This window comes from Callorhinus ursinus, unplaced genomic scaffold (genome assembly GCF_003265705.2).
Source record: "Callorhinus ursinus isolate GAN/ISIS: 27379988/994484 unplaced genomic scaffold, GSC_fseal_2.0 scaffold6, whole genome shotgun sequence".
NCBI lineage: Eukaryota > Metazoa > Chordata > Mammalia > Carnivora > Otariidae > Callorhinus > Callorhinus ursinus.
The window spans coordinates 50731161-50742084 of record NW_027397068.1 but is presented as its reverse complement, the minus strand read 5'-3'; the positions used below and the strand labels follow the sequence as shown (position 1 = coordinate 50742084).

Genomic DNA, 10924 nt, shown 5'->3' with positions numbered 1-10924 from the left:
TTCCCCTGCTGCTCTTTCCCATCCTTAGCTGTGCTACAGCTAGGATGAACTGCTGGCTGCTCATTCTTGTGCTTCTGAGCTTTTGTGCATGAGGTTCCCTTTGCCTTGATTGGTTCCCTCAGCCCCCTTCCCCAACCCCACTTCATTCAGCTAACTCTAGAATGATGTCCTTTTAGACACTCTCCCTCACCTTCCCCTCTTCCTAGTCCCACATGGGTTATAGGTAAGATCAGCTACATAGGTTTTCAAACTCACAGCAAAATAAGAATGTATAGCTCCTTGCCTAAAAATTATTAGGAGCTTTGAGATAGTGACTGCAGAGCATTGAGCTAAGCCCTAGGTCCTTCTAAGTGCAGGGCTCTCCTTAACATCACAGGTGGTCCACCTGCAAAGATGGCCCCAGTTAAATTTCTGTCCTCAGAGTTTCTGTATAACCATCAGTATCATTTAAAGCAGCACCTTTTAACTATCTATTCACTTATCTGCCTCCTCTTGTAGATTGTGTCCATTAGGGAAAGAAGCCATAACTACTTCATTCTTTAACATTCACTAAACATTTATTCAGGGCACTATACATGCGTCCAGCCTGGGGCTAAATACTTTACATACAATAAAGCAGCATCTGGACCCAGTGGCCTGGTTTCCTGTTCCCACCTAGCCTGAACTCCCCAGCTCTCCGGTTTGCTATTTTTATTTGCCTCATCCCCAGCCTGGGCCCATCCTCTAGCATTGTCTCCCCCTGTCTCATGCCTGGTACTGCTCTACAGTCCAAATCCCCTATCCAGTTTGTGTGATCAAATGTCCAGGAACATCATGGCAAATCGAATCTCTGAAACACAGATACCTCTTATACCTCAGGATTTCAAGTACTAAAAGGTCTGCCTCAGCTTCCTTTATCTTTCTTTAGGCCTGAAGGGGAAAGATGGGGCAGTGTGGAGAGATGAGGTTGATCAGAAAAAGGACCTAACATCTTTCTATCTTACTTAATTTCCTTTTGTTGGTCATAGTTAAAATAACTCTAAGAGCTTCACAAGGCCTCAGTTCAAACACAGAAAAGGGGAATTTCCTCTGTTCCCCAGAAGACCATAATAGAAATTATTCTCTAGTTAGAAGAAATAGCTGGTAGCTGCAGAAAGGGAAGCAGATGGGCCCTTGGAAAGTAATGGCACCAATAACACCTTCTGGGGACACCAGTAGGAGGTTCTAGAACCTTCCTCCCAGATCATTCTCTTGCTCCAAAGCCTCAGGTTGCTGAGTGCCTGTCCAGGCCAGGAGATTCACCAAGAATGTTGAGTTTGAGCTGAAAGTGACTCTGTTGGCCCTGGCTGGAGAAGTAGGGATTGGAATATGAAGAGGAGTCCCTAATTTTCCTTTTATAATTACAGCTTGGCAGATGTCCTAATACCCCAAACTGCCATTCTCACCTTAAACAAGTAATAGGGCTTCCATTGTGCCATTATTAACATTCTTCATCTATATAGTGTCAACTTGCAAGAATACTTTGGGACTAATAATAATCGGTAACATTACTGATTATCTTTTATATTTCATGACCTGGGCTAAGAATTTCACATATATCTTGCCTAGTCCTTATAACAACTCTATGAAGAGCCAACATTTCTCTGACTTTCATTTTGTAGATGAAGAAACTGATGCCTGGAGTAGTTTAGTTGCACGATTAGGAGGACGTGGGCCTCAGATCCAAATCCAGCTGGACTGACTCCCAAGTCCATGCTCAAACCCCCAGTGTTCACCCTGTCAGGTAATGTTAATCCCATGCTTTGTGAGCCCGGACTCACTGTACTTCTTTAGTCTTTTATCTCTTTGTGTACCTTTTTTTTTTTTTTTGACACTATGTAATTTTTACCAAATATTAGAATTCTTTTTATACCAATCTTACCTCTGTTCCTAGACTTTGAGTTCACTGATCTCCTGCCCTGGATTTGATTCATCTTGGAATCTGAAAAGCTCAGAATTGTGCTTTACACATATCAGGCCTTAAATAACCTTTTTGAATGGAAAAATGAATGTAAGTAAATATAAAAGTAGATTCCAAGTTCTAAACAGTCTGTTTAGGAAGAGCTTTTTAGAACATCACCATTTTGTGAGTTGGGAACTGTCTGTATTCATACTTAGTAAGCAGTATCTCACAAACTATTCATCACACATCAACTTTCCTTAAGCACATCAATATCTAAAACAATATCTAAAACATTTTTCCTCTTAGAAATTCTTTCTTGTATGAAACTATATAAGGAAATATTCTTAATATGTTAAGTATAATAGGAAAATTCCTCAAACTTTCATTTGGCAGATTCTTCAAACACACAAACAACTGCTACCTATAACAATTGTCAAATTCTCCTTTTTCTTAATTCTGCTTTAAGTTTTTTAAAAATAGTCATTCCTTCCTACAAAGATTGTCTTCTAGGTCTCTTTTCTTTCCCTTTGGGGATATTAAACCTCAAATATCCATTCTTCATAGCTTTTGTTCACACACTTTGTACACTTTCACTTGTATTTTATAGTCAGAGGAGAAGAAGAGTGGGAGTGGGCAACCCAGTCCCATTCCTTCCCCACCCCCACCTGCCAGCATCACTCATATTCCATCTTCCCCAGACATGGTGGCCATAAACTTGTCTAACTACTTCTTGGTTTCCTTTTTCTGGACTCTCCCAATATTAAACATGGCAGCTCTACAGAAAAATACTAACTTTATTTCCACCTGAGTTTCCTGGGTTGGTGCAGACAACTGGACAACCACCTCACCAACTGACTCACATCACATCACTGGTTCATGCCTGTGACCATGCTCTAATTTATAGACCATAGAACGTTTTGTCCATCTGGTTGGAGAGGCAGAGGTGACTAATAGGGGTTGTTGCTATTGCCGTTGGTGTTTTGTTTTGTTTTGTTTCACAAAAAAAAACTCCATCTTTTTCATTTTGCAATGGAATGTGAGGCCTCAGTTGCTAAGAACTTTTGCCATTTCATTGGGGGATTTTCCATCCAGTAAAAAAAAAAAAAAAAAAAATTAGGACATGATGAAGAAGTGTTTAGAAATAGCTATTTGTGCTTCTGTTTTGTTTTACAGCACTTGGAAGTTGTATTGTCCCAAGATTTATCTGTATTGACCTCTATGCATAACTGAGAAAGATGAGCTCAAAATCCCAGAAAAATATATCTGACTTTTCTTTAACTAATAATGCAGTGGAGTGAGGAGGTGGGAGGTAGAGATGGACAAAGGGAGGAAATACATTTTCCCTGGTGCAAAGTAACCCTCTGGTTTTATAAAATTACAAGAGAAATTTAGTAGGTGCTCCATGTTAAAAGTAGCCTTAGATTTCCTAAAATCACTATGAAATTGGACAAGCACTATTATAACAATTCATTTTTTTTTAATAAAGAGAAAAACCACATTACACATCAGTCTAACAAATCAGCTGCTTTGATTTTCTCTGGATTGAATACTTGGATCTCTTTTGAATTGTTATTAGATTGGAAAAATATGCATTACGTTATTATTTTTCTTCTTTCATGGACCCTTCTATTTACTTAGGACAAAATAAATTGAAAGTACATATAAAGATCTGAATCACCATCATAAAAAATACATCAATTATCATATGGTTTCACTCATATGAAGAATATAAGAAATACGGCAGAGATCATAGGGGAAGGGAGGAAAAAACAGAATGGGAAGAAATCAGAGAGGGAGACAAACCACGAGAGACTCTTTACTATGGGAAAGAAACTGAGCGTGGCCGGAGGGGAGATGGGTGGGGGGATGTGGTAACTGCGTGACAGACATTAAGGAGGGCACGTGATGTGATGAGCACTGGGTGTTATACGCAACTGATGAATTACTGAATTCTACATCTGAAACTAATGATATTCTATATGTTGGCTAATTGAATTTAAATCTAAAAATACACCTTTTGATCTAATTTGAAGGGATACATGCACCCTGATGTTTATAGCAGCATTATCTACAATACCAAATTATGAAAAGAGCCCAAATGTCCATTGATTGATGAATGGACGAAGATGCAGTATATATATATACACACAATGGAATATTACTCAGCCATTAAAAAATGAAATCTTGTCATTTGCAATGACCTGGATAGAGCTAGAGAGTATTATGCTAAGTGAAATAAGTCAGAGAAAGACAAATAACATATGATTTCACTCATATGTGGAATTGAAGAAACAAAACAAATAATCAGAGGGAGGAAAAAGAGAGAGGCAAACCCAGAAACAGACTCTTCACTATCGAGAACAAACTGATGGTTAACAGAGGGGAGGTAGGTAGGAGGACGGACTAAATAGGTGATGCGGATTAAGGGGTGCACTTTTTGTGATGGGTATCTGGTGTCATTAAATTGTACCTGAAACTGTACACTGTATGGTAACTAACTGGAATTTAAATTTAAAAAATACACCTTGAACACCTCCCCACCCCACTGGCCAAGTGCCATACTAGCTACACTGGGAAACACAAAAATTCCTGTTTTTCAAGACTTTACAATTTGGTGTCAGAGGCAGAACAGATGTATGAAAAAAAAAATAAATGTAGAAGAAAGAATGGATGCTCTGCCTCCCCATGAGATATCCATTTTTTTTTAATGAGAGAGGTCTTAGGCTATGTGAAAGCTGACTTCCCTACATCATTTTCAGGTCCTTTGGTGCTGACTCTAGGAAAGATTAACTAAGATATCATTGTGATATCCATGCAACTATCACTGTGGAGAGCAGACCCTGATCGAAGAACAACAAAAAAGGTGATTTCTTTTCTTGAAGATTGAATCCTTTCCTCTTAACACTTCTGTAAGGTTTTGTTTTGTTTTTGTTGTTGTTGTTGTTTGGGTGTTTTTTTTTTTTTTTTTTTTTTTTTTGCTGAGGATGAGAAATCCAGCCCTAAGGATGTCTGAAGGAAGGAAGCCTGGTGGTCTTGGTGGAGAGAGTGTGAAGAGGTGAGGCGAAGTCCAGATTCTTATGCCAGGAAGAGTCTGGATCATCCTGAACATGAAGGTAAGCCTCAAATCTCTGAGCAGATAAGAGACATAGCGTACTTCAGAACTTTGAGACTGTTATCTATAGGAGGCATGGAGAGAAACAACTCATTAGCTCTATAACAATCAACTACATTGTCTTAAATGAGTGGTCATGGCCTGGCCTAGCCATGGGGATGTCCTCATCTTCTACAACATTGTTGCTACTAAGAAGTATATTTTAGATTTCAAACAACCTACAGGCAAACATACTTTTGAAAAACAACTTGTTCATAAAACAAGGTTCTCCTGCAGTGTATGGGGTCATGAACTCCTGGATTCTAGTTAAAAAAAGAAAGGGCATGGGGCACATGGGTGGCTCAGTCTGTTAATCATCTGCCTTTGGCTCAGGTCATGATCCCAGGGTCCTGGGATCGAGCCCCACATTGGGCTCCCTGCTCGGCGGGGAGTCTGCTTCTCCCTCTGCCCCTCTCCCTGTTCATGCTCTTGCTCTCTCTCAAGTAAATAAATAAAATCTTGAAAAAAAAAAGAAAGGGTAACAACAATATAATCTCTAAAATATTGGGAAGAACAAGCAAAGCAAATGTGCCTTTTTTTCTGAAGAGATGAGAAGGTCAGTCAAAAATTTTGCCCTCAAGTTTGGGTTATTTAGATTAGTTTCCATCTGTCATCCTTAAATGGTGCAATTAACATGGTGCAGTCATTCATTCTGAGAGCTATCCATCCAACATGTATTGATTGAAACTATGTGCTAGGCATTATGCTAAGTTCTTTGCGCACATTATTTAATTAGCCTTTCAATTCTGTTAGGTAGGTATTACCATCTTGTTTTTCAGATGAGGAAATTGAAGCTCAGAAGGTTAGCTGATTTTATCAGGGACATACAGTTATCAAGAAAGCAGAACCAGAGATGAACTCAGAACTGTCTGAGCTCAAACCCAGGGCATTCAACCACTTCCCTGTATGCCTCTGGATCACTTCACCCTCAAACAATTTTTATTTGTGTTCTTTTCAAAACAAGTCCTTTTTAATTGAATGGCTGGCTCAGGTAAGAAGTGCGTTTAAACTGTGCTATTTGTCCAAACCATCCCCACCCCTTCCACTTGAATCTTGTTCAAGTACTCAAACGTGATGATATTTATGCATGCTTTTCAAGTGTATCATTTTACATGTCCAAAATCTTCCAATACCACTCAACAGTAAGTAAATATTAACATCCATTAGCTATGGATTGGTTAACCGAGGTAAAAAGAGGATGAGTGACGAGTTCTGCGCTGTAGCGGAGGTGGGAGGTGTCTCACAAACCCAGGGAAGGTTGATGGACTCATGAGTACACAGGAAGAAATCACTCACCTCAGCGACAGCCAGGACGTTGAGACCTCAGGGTGCATTCTTGGCTAATGATCTCGAGTCCTTCTTCCTCCTTTTATCATCAAATCATAAACACATAAATTATCGCATTTATGAGCCCTCGTCTTTGTCGTAACTGATTCACAGTCTGTTCCTGGGAGTCCTTTGGTAACACATATCAGAATCATGAACTATGTGCTTTCTAGGTCAGAGCAACACCCCATATCCAATTAACCCCAGTTAAGGAATTCCATCCCGTCCAACTCAGGACCACACAGTGACGCCATCAGGGCTTGGATCTTGTGGAAAGGATGAATGGGTGAGGAGGGTAGACTAACCTCTGTGTACTTCCCTACGTCCCTCTTCTGAGGCGCAGGCCCCAGGAAGCCCTTCCAGCTAGCCTGCACGAAGGCCTCAGGCTGTGAGGAGCCTTATCTTGAGGTGCCTCCACTGTATCACAACCTGTCAGTACAAGGCAAGAAGAAGCAATCAAATTCTATTGAACCACAGATGTATAAATCAGAGTGTCCCCAGATGCTTTGCTCTGCAGCAGTTTTCACATGCATTTTAAAGAAATTCAGTGTCCTTGTGGAACATTCCCCAGATGGTTCCAAATTGCTGTTTGACTACAGAATCAATTTATACATGCACACTTGTGTGTATATAAATATAATGTATATAAACGTGTGCGTGTGTGTGCATACAACTTGGCATTTACCATTCGCCAGATGTTGCCCTGAGTGATGTAAACACGTTACTCCAGTTAAACCACATAACCACACACTGAGATATAGGTGGTGCCCTTCTCCCCATTTTATACATGACAACTGAGGCAGAGGTTTATCAAGGACAGCTGGGAAATAGGAAATCAGGCTGTGAGCCTGACTCATCTTAACTGTCACACTCTACTGATGGCAGCTATTGTGAAAAAGACCAACTTTGACAAAATCTCTGTTGCAAAGGAGCCCGACCTTCTGATTTCAACTTTCCTACTGACCAAATTGGATTGCTTCTTCGGCTAATCCAACGGATGGTGCATGCGTAGCCTCAGAGGAAGTAGGCAGCAACAGGTAAATGATTCTAGGAAAATACCCTGGATCAAATTACCTTCTCTCTCTATGAAGGACTGTTCGTTCAAAACTTCACCATTATGACCTCAGCTCCCTTTCCTTTTCTTCCCCCAATATGAAAGAACAAGTGCTTTAAACGAGAACTTAAGAGTGATCATACAAAAAAGCAAACATATGCTTTAAACTGTTCACCTTGATAACTAATTGCTTCTGATTAATGCCCAGGGGAAAAGTAACACTCTGGTGGCAACAAGCATTTCCTTTATTTCTAGTGCTCTCCTTGTGGATCTTTTCCATTCCTCCTCTCTAATGCAGACTCCACAACCATCTGGAATCCCTAGCTGCCACACCCCCCACCCCATCCCTCTTGCTCCTTCCCATCTTCCAGGCCCACGTGGCCGTAAGATTCATGGGCCTCACCGAGGACCTAATCTTGCTTCAGTCAACTGTGCGTTCAAAGATCCACTGATAGAGAATCTTTTGCATGTGTACGGACTCTAACAGAGAAGAAGAGGAGAGAGAAATGTGTAAGAGAGCTTTCAAAATCTCTTTTCTATTACCTTACAGTGGCAGATACTACTCTTCGAAGGGTTCAGATCTCAGCTCCAGCCCTTACCAGCTCTGTGCCCTTCATCTATCTCAGCCTCTGTGTCCACATTTTCAGAATGAAACCAGTGATTCCTAGCATATTACATTGCTTTCCACGAGATAATACATGTGAGTAATTAATTCACGGTATTTCTTAAAAATGCCAATCCCTCAGGAGAACTGAACACTGTTCAAAGGAGAGGCTTTGCTCACAGAGGAAGCATGAAGCCAGGGCCAGGTCCTTTCTGCAGAGAACAAGAGAAATTGGCATTTCCAGTCAGATACAGCAGAAAGGTAGGGAGTCACACTGACAAGTCCCGGGCTTCCCACCGTCTGTCTACTCTTTGAGTAGAGAGCCACTGGCTTTGAGCACATCACATGTAAGCATTTGTGTGTGGGGTGGGGGGAAGGGGATCCGCTTTTCCCTCTGAACTGGAAAGGGGAACCTAAAATTGGGTCAGATGCCCACATTTAACACACAAGGAGATTCCACCCAGAATGCCCCTTTTTTCAGCCTAGTTAATGGCTGGGCCAAGAAGAGCACTGAGGTCCCTAATGCATCACGGCCCCCAGGACCTCTGTACTCCACGTCACAGGGCAAGGGCCTGGGAAAGGAGGGTGGGAGGTGGGAAATGGGGTCACAGCAAGCTATAGCCACCTGCTTTCTTTATTCAGCAGCAAACCACCCGGGCGGCTTGCAACATGAAGCTAAAGGTGATGCAGGCAGCAGAATAGAAAACACAAACCTTAGAAAGAAGTGAGAGACCAGCAGGTGCAGGAAAATTAAAAGTGCTGCAGAGCCCCTGAACACATAATGATCATGTAGGTGTCTGCTTTATTTCTGCTGTGGAACATTGTGGTAAATTATTAATAAAATGGTTTGTGCACGTGGTGATGAAAAAGAGACCTATTTTTGTCTAACTAACTCAAGCAAATGGGAGACAAAGGCCTTTTGCTTTTTGGTCTGAATGTTAAAAATATATTAAAAGCAAATGTGTACTTGGCATCTGTGCTCTTCATAAATAAAAAAGGGAAAGAACAAAGTTTGGATCTGAGTAAAGTTAGCTTAGAACAGTGGCATTCTTGATATATTACCCCTATACCTCCAACCAACCTTAATCGTGGAAGGTATGTTTTACATTTTAAGACTAGAAATAGTTTATTCAGTAAGTCTCTTTATTTTTGGAATAATGGGTTTCCTTCTTAGATTCCTTGACCTGGACACATAGGGACAGACCATATTAGATTTATTTTATTTAGTGGGGTTTTTTTAAGTTTTAAATTTTCTGTGATTTTTATTTTTGTTTTAAATGTGTTTTATTTTAAATGTGTTTTTATTGAGTCCATTATTTTTTAATGGCCAATAATGAGAAATTAAACATCAGATCCTGTTTTTTTTAACTGGAAAGACTGAGAAGTTTTGGGCCCACACTCTTAAGCCAGCAGTGAATCAACTGCAGACTGAAGAAGCTTCACCTGAGGATGAGCAGGTGCTTTTCCTCTCTCCCTGGGCTCCTGCACTCCTGGGGGCCTATCTTCTTCCCACCCACCCCACCGCTCTTCACATGTTCTTTCTCTGGCTTGCTTTTGAAGGTATTTAAATCTGTTTTAAATTGTTCCTCTTCCTTCCAGAAAGAGCACTGAGTTAGATCGGTTGTCTCAACACTTTTCTACTCACTGACCTTAAGCTATGGCACACAGGTCATGGGTAGACAGAAGGCACATTGCCGAATGGCATGTTTTTGAACTTCTATGACAATTACATTGACTTTTTTTAAGACACTCATATCATGTTTAGCAGTTAAATGTTCGTTATTGTGAGGGAAAAGTCATCTTGCGAGATGTCTCTCCTTCAACTCTGTATCCCTTCATTTCTGTGCCTGTCTCGGAAGAGGGAAGTAAGAGATCCATAACACCTTCTGTCTAAGAGTGTTAAAATAATTAGCAGGCACCAACTAAATTGTTTTGAGATATAATTAATGCCATAAGTTTTACAAGTATTATTATTTATGCTGAACAAATGGGAAGCCAGCCTGTGAGCCATACCCCCAAGAGCATTTGGTAAATAAAAATTGACTGGGGGTACTGAGGCCAAGTCCCACATCTTTGCAGATGGGAGGGACATGTACTAAAAGAAGGCAGCAAGTGTTAATCCATCCCTGGTCTGTTCCGTATGTCTTACAGACCCCAAAGAATGCATAAAGAAGGCAGCAAGTGTTAATCCATCCCTGGTCTGTTCCGTATGTCTTACAGACCCCAAAGAATGCATATGCCCTTCCTTGGTGTCTATGCTGGGGAACACTTGGGATTAGAGCACATGCTGTGCATGGAAAGCGGATTCTCTCCCAACAAGCCTGCACCCACCACAACCACCACCGTCCTGCCCCAGCATCTCAGAAGCATACAACGTGAGGCTCTTCTGCAAGCTGCTGAAGACTTCTGGGATGAACAGAAACAGGAAATATGGGTGACTTCTTGGTTCTCCGGGGAGGTACCCTTCCTCCCCTCCATCCCCTTCATTAATGGAGGCAAAGCCATCAGGGTTTTGAACCTCAGCTCTGAAGCCTACTAGCCATGTTAATTCACCAAACCACTCAGAGCCTGTCAAATGAGAAGAGCAGAATTTTCCTGAGCGGGCTACTAGGAAGGTCTGCATCGCACTAGGAAACTCATGTGGGGCCCTCCAGAACCATGTGTTCCTCTTTTCTATCTGAACGGTGTCCTGGGAGGTTGACCATATGCATGCATCAGTAGGCTCTATTGCTACCTGACCTCCACGGAAGCACCTGTGGAAGGCCATGGATGGGAGGTGAGGGAGATCCAGATATTTACTCCCCCAGCCCTCTCCCTGCCAGGTGGCCATGTGATGGCCACTTGTCACATGGAAGCTCACAGCTCCTG

General features: G+C 41.4%; 1 long non-coding RNA gene across 1 annotated transcript; it reads left to right on the top strand.

Annotated features, from left to right (window-relative positions):
• The first annotated feature begins 7335 nt into the window (after positions 1 to 7335).
• LOC141372913 (uncharacterized) lies at positions 7336 to 8834 on the top strand. The gene is made up of 3 exons (XR_012378434.1): positions 7336 to 7435; positions 8003 to 8152; positions 8699 to 8834. It is a non-coding gene; the product is annotated as an uncharacterized lncRNA (long non-coding RNA).
• The last annotated feature ends 2090 nt before the right edge of the window (positions 8835 to 10924 follow it).